The sequence below is a fragment of the Trifolium pratense genome, linkage group LG4 (genome assembly GCF_020283565.1).
Source record: "Trifolium pratense cultivar HEN17-A07 linkage group LG4, ARS_RC_1.1, whole genome shotgun sequence".
Classification (NCBI taxonomy): Eukaryota; Viridiplantae; Streptophyta; class Magnoliopsida; order Fabales; family Fabaceae; genus Trifolium; species Trifolium pratense.
This window is the reverse complement of record NC_060062.1, coordinates 1,265,852-1,283,725: the sequence shown is the minus strand read 5'-3', so window position 1 is coordinate 1,283,725 and position 17,874 is coordinate 1,265,852.

Below are 17,874 nucleotides of genomic sequence, written 5' to 3'. Positions count from 1 at the left end.
TAATCACTCAATCAACACATCGTAACTAGACTACTATAAATTTGCAGACATTCTCAAAAATCAATCACCATGTCATGAGCACACACATTAGAGGACTTTTAAAGGTTATAACGTGGCCTGGTTAAAAGGTGGATGGTGGCTTTTCTGGTAAGTGAGTAAAAAAAAACTTGAAATTAGATACCACTGAGTCGAATAGATACAACACCCCACCCTACTTTGTAAGAATTTATACTTAGAGAACAATTTTCTTTCACAAAATTCCTTTTTGTTTTCAAGAAGATCACCATGATTATTATTATTATTTTTTTTTTTTTTTCGATACTTCTTTTCTTGGTGAACTTTTGAATTTTTTCTTTCATAATTTGGAATTTTTCTTTCATGATTTTTTTAGTTCTCTAGTATAGTATATCCACCCCAAACTTAAGTTGTTGCTAGTTCCAAAAGCAACCCCAAACTTAGTGTAATGCATTGTGCAAAAACCACTAAAGGTATCTAATTCTCCAAGAAAATCATTTTTTTTTTTTTTATTTATATTATTTTGATAACTTGGGTCAGATACAAACAAAACATTTTTTCTTTAGGCTCAAAAGGGATTAAACAACGGATAAGCAATGATAAGGGTGGCTAGAACAGGCTCAAGGTACCAAACAACTTGCCTCGTGTGTACATCACAACAATAAATCAATTAAAGAGAACATGCGCAAATTCTAGAGACATAGCTAAGTGTGGAATTCTCATAATCAACAAAAGAAATCAGTGTTTGGGCTCAAAATCTCACAGTTTTTGCTGAATTAAACTATGGTCAATATTTGTGAGAGTCCCTAAGCCTTGCCTAAATCATCACTATGATGCATCCGAAACAATCAAAAACATCACAAATTCATATCACACATTTGGTCAACAATTTTGAATCTAAGATGATAGCCAAACAAATTTCAATAGTGTGAAGTTTTCAAAAAGACTAAAACATTCAAAGAAAACAAAACGACTAGCTCAAGTACTTATTATAGACCAACATCAAGCATGCAACAAATTAAACAAAGGAATCATAATACACAGGCCAAAAAGAATCTATAGAGGAGAAGGACAGTAAAGGTGAATGGCACAAAACCTCAATCCTGCTCGGGCATGTTGTGATCATGATCAAAACGAGGCAGATTTCCAGGAAATTGCATTGATGAGGACCCTCCTTCATCTGGAAGGCCAGCTGCCCTCCTTTGGCGAATGTAGGTAGCACGGTTCATTTCATGTGTAGCCGCCATGCTCCTAACTCTTTGATTGTGAGCTTCATCAAATTCATGCATTGTTGGATATCTCGGATAGAAATATGCCGGGACTTGCTCCCGGTAACGCATGGATGCTTGCCATAAGGCGGATGAAGTGTCATAGTGGTCCGCCATATCAATGCCCTGTTGAGTGCTCATGTCCATTTTCCACACCATGTCAGCAAGAACATTCACATCAAATTGCGGAGCTGGAAAACTCTCCATTTCCGGACCTTGTGGTATGTCATGGGGCATCATATTTTCAACATTCTCATCCCTTTCTTCACCTCCTCCCTCAACCGTATAATCCATCACATCATCCACATCAGCAAATGGAATGAATGTCTTCCCGAAAGTTTTTCTTCTCACATCTCTCACAAAAGCCGTAGTGACTTTTCTAGGCTCTTCCATTTGATCATCATCAAAAGTAGCAACATTTTGATCCAGACACAGTTTAGTGATCAAACAGAGATGTGTTAGACTATATGACCCGGGATCTTTCTGGATAATTGCAGACAAATCATCACTCAGAATTGTGCCCAAATCTATGTCTTCACCTAACAAAATAGCTTGAAGTGCTAGCCCTACATCCATAGGAATCTCAGAATTGTTCCCACTTGGCTCCACGTTATTTATCCAAAATTCAGCCCAAATCCGTGGAAAATCCAACAAATGAGCGGTTTTAAACCGCTGGGGTGGGAGTGTTAGGAAATCGTTTCATAAAACACTTTTATAAACGCAGCGGAATTTTAAAATTAAGATTTCCCATCAATGGATTCTTGTGAATGAGCATGATCAGGTCTAGAATATTACCTTTGAAGAACAAATCTGTGGCCGCCTTTATCGATCACAAGCACCGCACTTGCAGCACCTCCACTTAGTCCACACGAACAGGAACCTTCGATCTCACAGTGCTAGCTGTTCTTGGATGAAGGCTGAGGGAATTTTGTGCGGTTTAGGATTTAGAGAAATTCAGAATTTTTCTAAACTCAGTTAGGGTTTCTAAAGTGTAACTTCTGAACTTCATAAGGCTCTATTTATAGAGTTTCTTATGAGGTCTTTAGTTTACACGAAATTGGGCTTCTCAAGCCCAATAACCGTTTTTCACTAACTGCACCCCCACAATAAGTCTTACTTATTTTTCCCTTCTTAACTGTCCTTATGTGTGTGACCCTGTAGGTTCTTATGACGTTGGCAATAATATTAATCGTAATATTATAAACAGTGAGCGGTATCTAGCAACACATCACTGTTACCCAAGTCATAGGAATGTCACGTGATCTGACTAACCTTTCCGTGATAAATATCTTGTGCACAATTACCCTTTTGTCCTCATGTCTATATTGAACACAAGGCATAGTATGTCATCCTTGTCTAGTTCAATATTGGGCCCATAGACATATCTCCCGTTATGTAGGAGGGACAAATTCCATCTAGGTCACTCATGTCCCTCAGCATGATTCGTGGGATACCCATCAACCATCTTTATAATTATCCAGTTACGGATAACGTTTGAATGACAACAAGGTATTACACTCCTGCATCTAGGGTACATAGTGGTTTCAGGTCGAAGGGTGGAATACACCTTTTATCACTATGAGAAAACTTATGACATTTCATAACACTCTATGTAGTATTCTCATGGTGGGTCAATCCGATATAAAGTTACCCTTAACATTTATATCTATGTGAAGACTTAATAACTCATTATCCATGATCAGTGAGATATGATCATCAGTCTACCAACATAATAGTCTTTATGCTTTATCGTTATCCCATTTCACAATAAAACCTGACTATGGATATGTTTAAGAATAGTGTTCTTATATTTAATGGAATCTCACGATTAAGTCATACTTAACGTTCCATAAGTGAACTGACTATTCTAGGGACTTTATCATTTTAACATATATAAAATTAATAAAGAAGAGCCTTTTATTTGATAAGTAAATTATTCAATACATTTATTATTCAATTATAAGTAATTGGCCTCTAGGGCTTACACCAACAATCTCCCACTAGCACTAGAGCCAATCAGGCATACTCCTAATACCTATGCCCCTAGTGTGGCCCTCATGCTTCGGCTGAGCAAGAGGCTTTGTAAGTGGATCAGCAGCATTGTCAAGTGTTGGTACTCTGCATATTTTCACATCTCCTCTATCAATTATTTCTCGAATAAGATGATAGCGCCTGAGTATGTGTTTGGACTTTTGGTGAGATCTAGGTTCCTTAGCTTGTGCGATTGCACCATTGTTGTCACAAAATAATTCAATGGGATCCACAATACTAGGGAATATGCCAAGTTCAGTAATGAACTTCTTTATCCAAACAGCTTCCTTTGCTGCATTTGATGCAGCGATGTACTCAGCTTCGGTTGTAGAATCAGCAACTGTATCTTGCTTTGAACTCTTCCAGCTCACAGCGCCACCATTTATGCAAAACACATAGCCTGATTGCGACCTAAAGTCATCCCTATCTGTTTGGAAGCTAGCATCAGTGTAACCAATTACATTTAGCTCTTCTTGGCCTCCATATATAAGGAATGAGTCTTTAGTCCTCCTTAAGTATTTAAGGATGTTCTTGACAGCCACCCAATGAGCCTCACCAGGATCAGACTGATAACGGCTTGTTGCGCTTAAGGCATATGAAACATCTGGTCGAGTACATATCATGGCATACATGATAGATCCTATAGCCGATGCATAAGGGATCTTACTCATGCGGTCTCTTTCTTCTTTAGATGAAGGAGACTGTGTCTTTGAAAGACATAGGCCATGTTGCATAGGAATGAATCCTTTCTTGGAATCATGCATATTAAAGCGTCTTAACACTTTATCTATGTATGTACTCTGGCTCAGGCCAAGCAGTTTTTGTGATCTATCTCTATAGATTCTTATTCCTAATATATAGGCTGCTTCACCCAGATCTTTCATAGAAAAGCAATTCCCTAACCAAGTTTTAATTTGTTGCAAGGTAGGGATGTCGTTTCCTATTAGTAATATGTCATCTACATATAATACTAGGAATGCGACTATGCTCCCACTAACCTTCTTGTAAACACAAGGCTCATCTTCATTTTGAATGAATCCGTACTGTTTTACAGTTTCATCAAAACGAAGATTCCAACTTCTGGAAGCTTGCTTCAATCCGTAGATTGATCGCTGTAATTTGCATATCTTTTTGGCTTCTCCTGGAATGCAAAAGCCTTCAGGTTGTGTCATATACACATCCTCAAGGAGACTCCCATTAAGGAAGGCAGTTTTTACATCCATCTGCCAGATTTCATAATCATAGTATGCAGCGATGGCAAGTAAGATCCGAATGGATTTGATCATCGCAACTGGTGAAAATGTTTCATCATAGTCTACCCCATGAATTTGTTTGAAACCTTTAGCAACCAATCGCGCTTTGTAGGTCTGTACCTTTCCATCCATGTCAGTCTTCTTCTTGAAGACCCACTTGCATCCTATGGGTTTAATCCCATCAGGAGCTTCCACCAAGTTCCAAACTTGATTTGTGTACATGGAATCCATTTCAGATTTCATGGCTTCAAGCCACTTCTCAGATTCAGGGCCAGTGATGGCCTCTTGGTAAGTCACAGGCTCATCTTGATCCATGAGTAATACATCACCTTGTTCCGATATGAAATATCCATATCTTTCAGGTTCTTGACGTATCCTGTTGGACCTACGTGGTTCTTGTGTTACATGAGCAGGATTTTCTGTCACAACATCTTGTGCATCCTGCTCTTGTTCCTCCATTGGTGTGTCACTACTTTGTGGATCGTGAATTTCTTCAAGATCTACTTTCCTCCCACTGATTCCTTTGGAAACAAAGTCCTTTTCTAGGAATACTCCTGTTCGAGCGACAAACACTTTGCCCTCAGAAGGATTGTAGAAGTGATATCCTTTTGTTTCTTTTGGATATCCCACAAAGAAGCACTTGTCAGATTTAGGTTCAAGTTTAGTAGAAATTTGACGTTTTACATAAACTTCGCAACCCCAAATCTTTAAGTAAGACATATGTGGTTTCTTGCCACTCCATATCTCATATGGTGTCTTTTCAACCGTTTTAGAAGGAACACGGTTAAGTGTATAAGCTGCTGTTAATAGGGCGTGTCCCCAAAAGGAGTTTGGAAGATCAGCGTGACTCATCATAGACCGCACCATGTCCAACAAGGTTCGGTTTCTTCTCTCAGACACACCATTCCATTGTGGTGTTCCAGGAGGAGTGAGTTGGGATAAGATCCCACACTCTTTTAGATGGTCATCAAACTCTAGGCTTAAATACTCACCTCCTCGATCTGATCGAAGGATTTTGATTTTCTTTCCTAGTTGGTTTTGTACTTCATTTTTAAATTCTTTGAACTTTTCAAAGGATTCGGATTTATGCTTCATTAGATACACATATCCATATCTACTGTAGTCATCAGTAAATGTGATGAAGTATTGAAAACCTCCTCTAGCATGTGTGTTCAATGGTCCACATACATCAGTATGTATGAGAGCCAAAAGATCACTTGCCCTTTCACCTTTACCAGTGAATGGGGTCTTTGTCATTTTTCCCAATAAGCAAGATCTGCATGTTTCAAAAGATTCATAATCAAATGAATCCAAGAGCCCATCTTTATGGAGCTTGGAAATGCGTTTCTCATTTATATGGCCTAAACGACAGTGCCAAAGGTATGTAGGATTTAACTCATTAGGTTTAATCCTTTTTGTATCAATGTTATATATTGGCATTTCAAGATCAAGAATATATAATCCATTACTCATTTGTGCTGTGGCATAAAAAATATCATTTAAATAAATGGAGCAACAATTGTTCTTTATTGTAAATGAAAAGCCAAGTTTATCCAAACAAGAAACAGAAATAATATTCCTGCTAATGGCAGGTACATAAAAACAGTTCTCTAACTGTATTATTAAACCAGAAGGTAAAGTCAAATTATAAACTCCTACAGCTAATGCGGCAACTCTTGCTCCATTTCCCACTCGTAGGTCGACTTCACCTTTAGCCAATCCTCTACTCCTTTGCAGCCCCTGCACATTAGTACAAATGTGAGAACCACATCCGGTATCTAATACCCATGTAGAAGAAGTAGATAAATTAATTTCAATAACAAAGATACCTGCTGAATTAGAGCTCTCTACTCCATTCTTTTTATCTTCCAGGTATTTTGGGCAGTTCCTCTTCCAATGTCCAGTCTTGTTACAGTGGAAGCACCTACCCTCCTTTGCAACTCCCCCAGTGGGCTTCAAGGCTTTAGGGGTAGGTTTGGGTTTGGCAACTTCCTTGCCCTTCCCTTTGACTCCCTTCCCTTTGTTGCCCTTCCCTTTGTTTCCATTGCCAATCATAAGAACATGGTTGGACTTCCCTTTTGTTTTCATATTCTGCTCAGCTTGCCTCAACATGCCTAGCAGTTGTGGCAGAGTCTTCTCCATGTCCGACATGGTGAAGTTCAGAACAAACTGATTAAAACTCTCCGGCAACGATTGCAAGATCAGATCAGTTGCAAGCTCATTTCCAAGTGGAAATCCCAATTTTTCTAAGTTCCCCACGTACCCAATCATCTTGAGCACATGTGGACTTACTAGAGATCCCTCAGATAGCTTGGCTGAAAACAGGGCTTTGGAAACCTCAAACCTCTCAATCCTGGCTTGCTCTTGATAGAGCGTTTTCAAGTGTTCGATCATATCGAACGCATTCATGTCCTCATGTTGCTTCTGAAGCTCAGAGGTCATGGTAGCCAGCATGAGGCACTTTGCATCCATGGCATCATCAAGACGCTTCTGATAAGCATCCCTTTGTGCCTTTGGAGCATTGGCGGCAGGTTCATCCTCAGGGTTAGGTTGGGGTTCCTCAATAGCATACAGCTTTTTCTCGTGCATGAGGACTATCCTCAAGTTACGATGCCAATCAAGAAAATTTGTCCCAGACAATTTCTCTTTGTCAAGAATGCTTCGTAAAATGTTGTTCGAAGTATTGGTGTTTGACATGGTGATCTACAATAAAAGTGAAAATATAAGTATTGAACAATTTTAATACACATTTAATTAGGCCTTTAATTAAACATGCTCTCTCACTATTTTACTCAAAACAAATGACCCTCGACATTTGATTCGGAAAATCCCGTTGGAAGATTTTCTAGTGAGAATGAGATCCATATTTCACTTCGTTTTAAGTCAGCGTTGGGCTGATTACACAAAACTTAGTTATTTAGGTAGGAAACTCCTTTCCAATTGTATCTCATACAACTCTCATATCCTTTCTATTGGGTGAATAACACTTATTCTAATCCATCACATGGAATAACCCAATACTTGCTTCTAAAGTTATATAATCTTATTATATTTTCTTTAGTTAAGTTAGACCCATTAAATAGCGATCGGATAAATAAATTACCTCACCGCAACTTATCAATATTGACAATGCACTTCGCGTTGGCAAAACCTACATTGATCGATATTGATCTTGAAGGGCGCTATTCGTTGGAAAGCAATAAAACTTAATATTAATTCCTTTGAGGGCTTTTATAATTAATTTGATCTCACCTTACCACGGCTTACATACAATGACGTCACTCCATTCATAACATGCATCAACATACATAATATAATAAAATGATATGGTTATGGCCCCTAGCGTAATTGTTCCCTCAAGCCATTGAGAGAACCTATGCTATATCTAAGAATGACCTATACTTCTCCAAGATAGATCTTCATTGATGTCCTTCCTGTCCTATTTGCTAATCTTATATTACATCACTACAAGAAACTCGTGTTCATACGAGGGAGTGAGATGAGAAAAGAAATTACATCAAGAAAATATAAGAGAGGCACGACACGCAGGCCGTATTTAAAATCCCAAATAAAACGAAAAAGAACTAAGGCCATAACCATTCATCATGCAACTTTAATAACAATAAACACACAATTTATTATTATTACATTAGTCCAATTAATAAAATACTATGATTGATCACCTTACGCAGAGTTAGCCCCGGAAGCTAAATTTCGATGAACACTTCATCAATGAATCCTAATCGCACCAACACTTGATGCTTCAGATACAAACCCTAGCCGTACTCTGTTTTTATAACGACACAACCCTTGTGTTGTTACAGTAATCATTCATCAAAACGTTTCAGGATTTTGTTCACCATAGACGATTGGATATATGATGCTTCACCAGTTATCGGTTCCGAAGCTCACGCTCACAATCATTCATGCTCACGACAATCACTTAAAACTTTCAATGAACAATATGTTCTGTTTATATAACAACACAACACTTGTATTGTTATAAACCCTAATACAACCACCATTCATCAAAACGTTTCAGGACTGCTAGTTCTAGATGAACGATCGGATATATGATGCTTCACCATAAACGGTTCCGAAGCTCACGCTCACAATCATCCAAATTAAACGCCAATCACTCAAACATTCGAATGAATGACACGATCAATGTATCACATACACTGATGCGTCGTATCAGAAATATATATCACACATATATTTTAAACCGATCAATCAAATTTTATTAATCCTTGTTGTTCTTATTATTAATACCGATTCAAAATCATATTAATAAAACAGTAATAAAACAGCAAACTGATTCATGGTTTCACAAGTGGCTCTGATACCACTGTTAGGAAATCGTTTCATAAAACACTTTTATAAACGCAGCGGAATTTTAAAATTAAGATTTCCCATCAATGGATTCTTGTGAATGAGCATGATCAGGTCTAGAATATTACCTTTGAAGAACAAATCTGTGGCCGCCTTTATCGATCACAAGCACCGCACTTGCAGCACCTCCACTTAGTCCACACGAACAGGAACCTTCGATCTCACAGTGCTAGCTGTTCTTGGATGAAGGCTGAGGGAATTTTGTGCGGTTTAGGATTTAGAGAAATTCAGAATTTTTCTAAACTCAGTTAGGGTTTCTAAAGTGTAACTTCTGAACTTCATAAGGCTCTATTTATAGAGTTTCTTATGAGGTCTTTAGTTTACACGAAATTGGGCTTCTCAAGCCCAATAACCGTTTTTCACTAACTGCACCCCCACAATAAGTCTTACTTATTTTTCCCTTCTTAACTGTCCTTATGTGTGTGACCCTGTAGGTTCTTATGACGTTGGCAATAATATTAATCGTAATATTATAAACAGTGAGCGGTATCTAGCAACACATCACTGTTACCCAAGTCATAGGAATGTCACGTGATCTGACTAACCTTTCCGTGATAAATATCTTGTGCACAATTACCCTTTTGTCCTCATGTCTATATTGAACACAAGGCATAGTATGTCATCCTTGTCTAATTCAATATTGGGCCCATAGACATATCTCCCGTTATGTAGGAGGGACAAATTCCATCTAGGTCACTCATGTCCCTCAGCATGATTCGTGGGATACCCATCAACCATCTTTATAATTATCCAGTTACGGATAACGTTTGAATGACAACAAGGTATTACACTCCTGCATCTAGGGTACATAGTGGTTTCAGGTCGAAGGGTGGAATACACCTTTTATCACTATGAGAAAACTTATGACATTTCATAACACTCTATGTAGTATTCTCATGGTGGGTCAATCCGATATAAAGTTACCCTTAACATTTATATCTATGTGAAGACTTAATAACTCATTATCCATGATCAGTGAGATATGATCATCAGTCTACCAACATAATAGTCTTTATGCTTTATCGTTATCCCATTTCACAATAAAACCTGACTATGGATATGTTTAAGAATAGTGTTCTTATATTTAATGGAATCTCACGATTAAGTCATACTTAACGTTCCATAAGTGAACTGACTATTCTAGGGACTTTATCATTTTAACATATATAAAATTAATAAAGAAGAGCCTTTTATTTGATAAGTAAATTATTCAATACATTTATTATTCAATTATAAGTAATTGGCCTCTAGGGCTTACACCAACAGGGAGCTGTCTAGATGGTCTCACCCACACACTTCCGGGTACAGTCAGCTGAGATTTTAAAGCCTCACGCTTATCTGATGCCATGGTTGCCCTATTCTCACGTCGATGATTCAGAACACAGAATTCAGGAACATTAAAATGAAATATCCTATTTATAGTTTCCGGGGAGTAGTCTACATCTACCCCGCGTACTTTAGCAATCCGTGGTGACGAATTTTTCACTCGCCATGCATTACTCAAAAATTCTAATGCTAAAGTACGATTTCCAGACCGAAGACAGAAATTAAACTCATACCAATGCCTGTTGCGGAATTCTGCTTCAATTAAGGGAAATGCTAGCACTTCATCCGTGAGACGCTTTTCAGGTTTGAAGTCCTTACTTTTGAGAGTCTGGTACCGATTGTAGGCCGTTGGACGAACAAAACGTGACCGAGGAATTTCAGTCACAACCGGCGTTGGAGGAGGTGGTGATTGCTCTCTAGGCGGTGATGGTGGAGGAGAAGGCGAAGGTGACGGTGTAGGAGTTCGGACTACTCTCCTTTTCTTCACCACTTTTGACCTTGATTTTGAAGACCCAACTTCAACTTCTTTATCTTTTGAGGATTTTTTGAATATGTTCTTCATGGTGAGAAAGGTAAAGATTGAGAAAGGTAATGGTTTATGGGTGATTGATGGAAAAGATAAAGATTTATGGTGTTTTTGGGTGAATTTTCGTGTAGGGTTTTGAAGGGTTTTTGATTTTGGGTTTTGGAAAAATTTGAAGAATTGGTTGTTGTTAATGATGGGTTTTGAAGAATAGAGTTGGAAGGAAGAAATTTTCGTGGGTTTGGTGTTATGGGTGTGAGAGAGGTTGTTGTTTTAATGGGGTTTTGAAGGATTTGGGAGGTTTAGGTTCAAGAGGGGTTTGAGAATTGAGGATGAAATTGGTGAAAGATAATGGGTGAATTTGTTGTGGTTGTTGTTTTAATGAAGGATTTGTGTTGGGTTTGAAGGTTTGGATGGTTGTTAATGGAGGATTTGTGTGAGGAAGGAGATGAAGTTTTGTGAGAAAGGATAAGGTTTGTTGAAGAAGATGAAGTTTGAGAGAAAGAATGAGGGTTTAATGTGTGTTTACGCCTAAAACGAAATTTTTCCGCCCCAAACACAGCTTTTTCCGCCCCAAACGGCAAAACAGAGAGCAATGTTTTTTTTCTTCAAACTTTTTCCGCCCCAAACGCCATTGTTTACGCCTAAAACGTGAAAATAGAGAGCACCCAATATTCTTCAGAATTTTTACGCCCCAAACGGCAATTCTTCCTGGTTGTACACTTTTCACACTCCTCTTTTTTTCAATTTGACCTGCAAAACACAAAAAATCAAAAGAAAAACTATTACGGTTAAATAAAACCTTGGGTTGCCTCCCAAGCAGCGCTACTTTTAGCGTCATTAGCTTGACGGTCTCGAAACCTCAAGGGTCTTTGAAAAGTACTGCCACCTTGTGGCGATTAAAATCTCCTCCCTTATAAAACTTGAGTCTTTGTCCATTTACTTTGAAAGATTTCTCCTCCTCTCCTGGTGTAAAAATTTCCACAGCCCCGTGTGGAAAAACTTCCTTAATGACAAACGGACCAGACCACCGAGACATCAGCTTACCCGGGAATAACCTTAAACGAGAATTGAACAACAAGACTTGCTGTCCTTTCTTAAACTCCTTTCTTACCAACCCTTTATCATGATACTTCTTTGTCCTTGCTTTAAAAATCACGGCGTTTTCATATGCTTGCATCCGCCATTCTTCAAGTTCGTTCAGCTTAAGCAATCTTTTCTCACCCGCAAGACCTGCATCAAAATTTAAAAATTTCACAGCCCAATACGCCTTGTGTTCTAGCTCAACCGGTAGGTGACATGATTTGCCATAAACTAGTTGGTACGGAGAGAACCCCAAGTGTGTCTTGAACGCGGTTCTATAAGCCCAAAGTGTATCATTAAGCTTCATTGACCAGTCTTTCCTTGAAGTAGAAACCGTTTTCTCCAGAATTTGTTTCAATTGCCGGTTAGATACTTCAACTTGTCCACTTGTCTGAGGATGGTATGGAGTGGCCACCTTGTGCTTGACATTGTATTTCTCCAAGACATTCTCCAAGTATTTGTTACAAAAATGTTTGCCTCCATCACTAATGAGAATTCTAGGAACCCCAAACCGAGTAAAAATATTTTCTTTAAGGAACTTCACCACGGTATGAGAATCATTTGCTTGGCAAGGAATAGCTTCCACCCATTTTGTAACATAATCTACACACACCAATATATGAAGATTAGACCGTGAAGATGGGAAAGGTCCCATGAAATCAATCCCCCAACAATCAAAAGGTTCTACTTCGAGCATTTGGTTTAGAGGCATCTCATCCCGCTTTGAAACATTGCCGGTCCTCTGGCAATTATCACATCTTCTAGCAAACTCTACACAATCTGCAAACAGTGTCGGCCAAAAGAAACCACTTTGAAGCACCTTTGCTGCTGTTCGTGGACCACTGTGATGACCACCATATGGAGAACTGTGGCAATGCCACATTATACTTTGCGCCTCTTCTTCATCAACACATCTACGGATCAAACCATCTTGCCCCACCTTAAATAGGTATGGATCATCCCAAAAATAGAAGTTAGCATCTCTAAAGAATTTCTTCTTTTGCTGATAGGAATAGTCCTCCGGGATTTCATTTCCTGCTTTGAAATTAGCCATGTCAGCAAACCAAGGCCTTTTAGAAACCATCAGCAATTTTTCATCCGGGAACTCTTCATTAATGCACTTCTCTTTTGTGGTCACCATTGGATTTTCTAACCTTGACAAATGGTCCGCGACCACATTCTCCACACCTTTCTTGTCTTTTATCTCCAAATCGAATTCCTGCAAAAGTAGTACCCACCTCAAGAGTCTAGGCTTTGAGTCGCCTTTTGTGAGGAGGTACTTAAGTGCCGAGTGATCTGAAAAAACAACAACTTTCGATCCAATCAGATAAGAGCGAAATTTTTCCAAAGCAAATACTATTGCAAGCAACTCTTTTTCAGTAGTTGTGTAATTGATTTGGTTTTCATTCAAAACCTTGCTTGCATAATATATAGCATGGAAAAATTTCGCATCTCGTTGGCCAAGCACCGCTCCAACCGCATAATCACTTGCATCACACATTAATTCAAAAGGGAGATCCCAATTAGGTGCAACGATTATGGGCGCGGTGACCAACTTTTCTTTAATCACAACAAAAGCATTCAAACATTCATCATCAAATTTAAATTCATTTTCCTTCACAAGGAGGTTACTTAAGGGCTTAGCTATTTTCGAAAAGTCTTTGATGAAACGCCGATAGAAACCGGCATGTCCTAAGAAGCTTCTCACTCCCTTAACATTCACGGGAGGAGGCAATTCCTTAATAACCTCTATCTTTGCTTGGTCAACTTGAATGCCCTTTGAAGAGATTTTGTGTCCAAGCACAATACCTTCTTTAACCATAAAATGACATTTTTCCCAATTTAAAACTAAATTGGTACTTATGCATCTCTTCAATACGGCATTCAAATTGGCTAAACATTTATCAAAAGACTTACCAAACACAGAAAAATCATCCATAAATATCTCGATTGTGTCCTCCATCATATCAGCAAAAATAGATAGCATACACCGCTGGAATGTGGCCGGTGCGTTGCACAACCCGAAAGGCATCTTCCGGTAAGCAAATACTCCAAAAGGACAAGTAAAAGCTGTTTTCTCCTGATCCTCTGGGTCTACCACAATCTGATTGTACCCAGAATATCCATCCAAAAAGCAATAATAGGCCTGCCCTGCAAGCCTTTCCAACATTTGGTCCATGAATGGAAGAGGAAAATGGTCCTTCCTTGTTGCCGAGTTCAACCGCCTGTAGTCTATACACATCCGCCACCCAGTGACGGTGCGAGTGGGTATCAGTTCATTTTTTTCATTTCTCACAACTGTCATACCACCTTTTTTCGGGACCACATGGACAGGACTTACCCACGCACTATCCGAGATTGGATAAATCATACCAGCTTCTAGAAGTTTAAGAACCTCTTTCTTCACCACTTCTTTCATGGTTGGATTTAGTCTTCTTTGAGGTTGCACCACAGGTTTGTATTCATCTTCCATTTTTATTTTATGCATACAGAATCCGGGACTAATCCCTTTCAAATCAGAGATGCTCCAACCCATGGCTTCTTTAATTTCTCGCAGGACTCTAGTTAGCTTCTCTGCTTCCAAAGAACTCAACCTGCTGCTTATGATTGCCGGTTGTGAAGCATCTTCTCCTAAGAAAACATATTTTAAGTGAGGGGGGAGCTCTTTCAACTCCGGAATAGTAACTTTTAGGTCCTCCTTACCACTAGCTTTCTCTTCCACAGCATACACATTTTCAAAATCTTTTTGTGCTTCTTCTTCTTTACATGCTTCAAGTTGACGGAGACAAATTTCAATCTCCTTGTCCCATTCCTCTTCCAAATCATCGATGGAATTAACAATTACTCTTTCTAGAGGTAAAGATGGTGTTTCTTCCACTAAGACATCTTCTACCACTTCCTCAATCACGTCAACCTTGTAACATTGTGGCTCATCATCATGGTGTTTCATAGCTTTGAACACGTTAAACATGACTTGTTCCCCATGTGTTCTCAACATAAGTTCTCCCATCTCAACATCAATCAATGCTCTTCCGGTAGCTAAGAATGGTCTACCCAACAACAATGGTTCTACATCTGCATCATCTTCCATATCAAGGATGACGAAATCCGCCGGAAAAACAAACTCAGCAACTCTTACCAAAACATCATGAAGTACGCCGTAAGGATGTACAATAGAACGATCAGCTAAAGAGAGCTGCATCTTTGTAGGCTTTGCAACAGCTCCAGGTATCTTCTTCATCATTGACAATGGCATTAGGTTGATGCTAGATCCTAAATCACATAGAGCTCGACCAACGGAGATGTTACCTATTGAACATGGTATGGTAAAGCTTCCAGGATCCTTCTTCTTTTGAGGAAGTTTCTTTTGGATTATGGCACTACATTCCTCTGTCATCTCCACTGTATCATCATCAAGAGGTTTCCGCTTCTTTGTCATAAGTTCTTTCATGAATTTGGCATAGACAGGCATCTGTTCCAACACTTCAGCAAAAGGAATGTTAATTTGGAGATCATGAAGCATCTTCATAAACTTTTTGAATTGTTGGTGATCATTAGCCTTTGCCTTCTTCTTGCGCGGATATGGCAATTTGGCATGGACAGAACTTTCTTTCTCCTCTACACCCTTGCCTCTCTTTTCAACTAACTTCTCATCATTCTCTTTTTCAATTTTTTTCTCTTTCTCATCTTCAACTAACTCCTCTTTCTCAATCATTTTCTCCAACTCCTTTTCAACTTCTCCCTCAACATTATTTTTTTCTTTCACTCTCTCAACACTAGACTCACTCTTTTTCTTCGTTACAATCTCAGGTGAAGGAACCACTCTATTTCTCAAATTAATCGCCTTGCAACTTTCATTCCTCGGATTATCCTTTGTAGAACCTTCAAAACCATTATTTTGAGTAGCCGCGAATTGCCTTGACAATTGCCCAACTTGAGTTTCCAAGTTCTTAATTGAAGCTTCATGATTCTTGTTGGCAATATCTTGGTTGGTTTTCATTTGATCTTGGCTAACCTTCATAGCTTCGAAGTTCCCTTGAGTCACCTTTATGAATTGAGTAAGTGTATCCTCTAATTGAGAAGGTCTCCGTTGTTGAGAGTTTTGTGAAGAAGATTGTTGTTGAGATTGATTTGAGTTCTGATTTCCTCCCCAACCAAAGTTTGGATGATCTCTCCAACCTGGGTTATAAGTGTTTGAATATGGATCATACTTTGGGTTGTTCCTTTTGAAGTTGGCTAGGTACTTTGCCTCTTCTGACCCTTCAGGAAAACATTGGCCATTAGCATGCCCTTGTCCACAAAAATCACATTTCACTTCATTAGCTGCCATGACTGGCATTTGGGCATTAGGAGTGCTAGTGAGGTGTTTCAACACAGCTGCCATTTGAGAATTCATCAATGTAGATTGGGCCAAAAGAGCAGTTTGAGTATCAAGCTCTATCATGCCTGCCTTCTTCTTTGCACCACGATCATTTTCAACTCTGTACTCATTTTGAGCCATGGATTCCACCAACTCTCTAGCTTGAGTTTGATTTTTATTTTTCAAAGATCCACCTGCCGATGCATCTAGAAACATTCTAGTTTGAGCTCTCAATCCTTGTGTGAAATGCTGCATTTGAGTATGACTATCGAGCCCATGCTTAGGACACTTCTTCAGGCTCAGTTTGAATCTTTCCCAGGCATCATACAATGTTTCGGAGTCTCCTTGCTCAAAACTTGTAATGTCAGCTCTTCTTTCCAGATACTTGTGAATTGGAAAGTACCTATCCATGAACTTCATCTCTAGCTCTTGCCAAGTATTGATGGTGTTAGGTGGTATTGTGTCCAGCCAGTCTTTAGCTCTTCCAGTTAACGAGTACTTGAAAAGCCTTAATCTTTTATCTGATTCAGACACTCCTGGTGGGTCTGTATAGTCACAAGCTTCATAGAAATGCTCCAGGTGGAGATTTGGACATTGTGTTTCTGCCCCTGAGTATTGATTCTCTTTGAGGGCGCTGAGCACTGAATTCTTGATATCAAATGACACATGATTTCTCGGTTGGAAACCCAGATTGGCAAGCTCTCCATTGTTTCTTTGCCCATAGTCACCTAACATCCTCTCAGGCACAACTGGTGGAGGTGGTGGTGGATTTTCAGCCATGATGTTGGCTTCGTTGTCCGATGTGTTTGGACTAGAAACCGCTTCTTCACTACTTTCTTGTGCAACACCTGCTAACCGGGCAGCCTCTCGGGCTAACCGAACTGCTTTCCTGTTTGCTTTAGCTGTTTTCTCTATTTCAGGATCAAAGACAAGTTCTCTTGCTACTCTCCTACCTTGCATAAACAACCAGAAAATACCTTAAGAAGCAACTGCACTACACAAGAATGAAAATGAAAATAAAATTCAGAACTTATATATTTTTTTATATATTTATAATTAAAATAAACAAAAACTTAATCAATAAAACAATAAAATTTAAAAGTATGACTCAATTGCCTTGTTGATTTAATCAACAATCCCCGGCAACGGCGCCAAAAACTTGATGGAAATTTAGCAAGTGTACTAAATAGTCGTCAAGTAGTATAATAAAATCGTTCTCTCCACAGGGATTGTTCTAAATCAATTGTAATTTGAAGACATACTCATGTAAATTGACATAAATTGTAAAAAGGGGGTTCTTGTTTGGTTTCAAGTTCAAATTTTTAAACTTTGGAATTGCTTTGGTGTTTAGATTGATGTAAGAAAAGCGATTGGTCCTTTTTGGGTCATCTAATTACTATTTCTCTTGGTAATTTCATGTATGATAACGAATTAGTCGAATTAGTTTCATGATTTGATTAAAACATAATTGATTATGCCCAATGTCTTGGTAACATAATCCTCTCTCATGATCATCAATCCCTAATGTCTTAGTAAGACCTATGATCATGTGAGGAAGAAAAACTTTAATCTTTTAATCTCAATTAACAATCCGAAATATCTTAAGTGAAAGTTAATTGATTA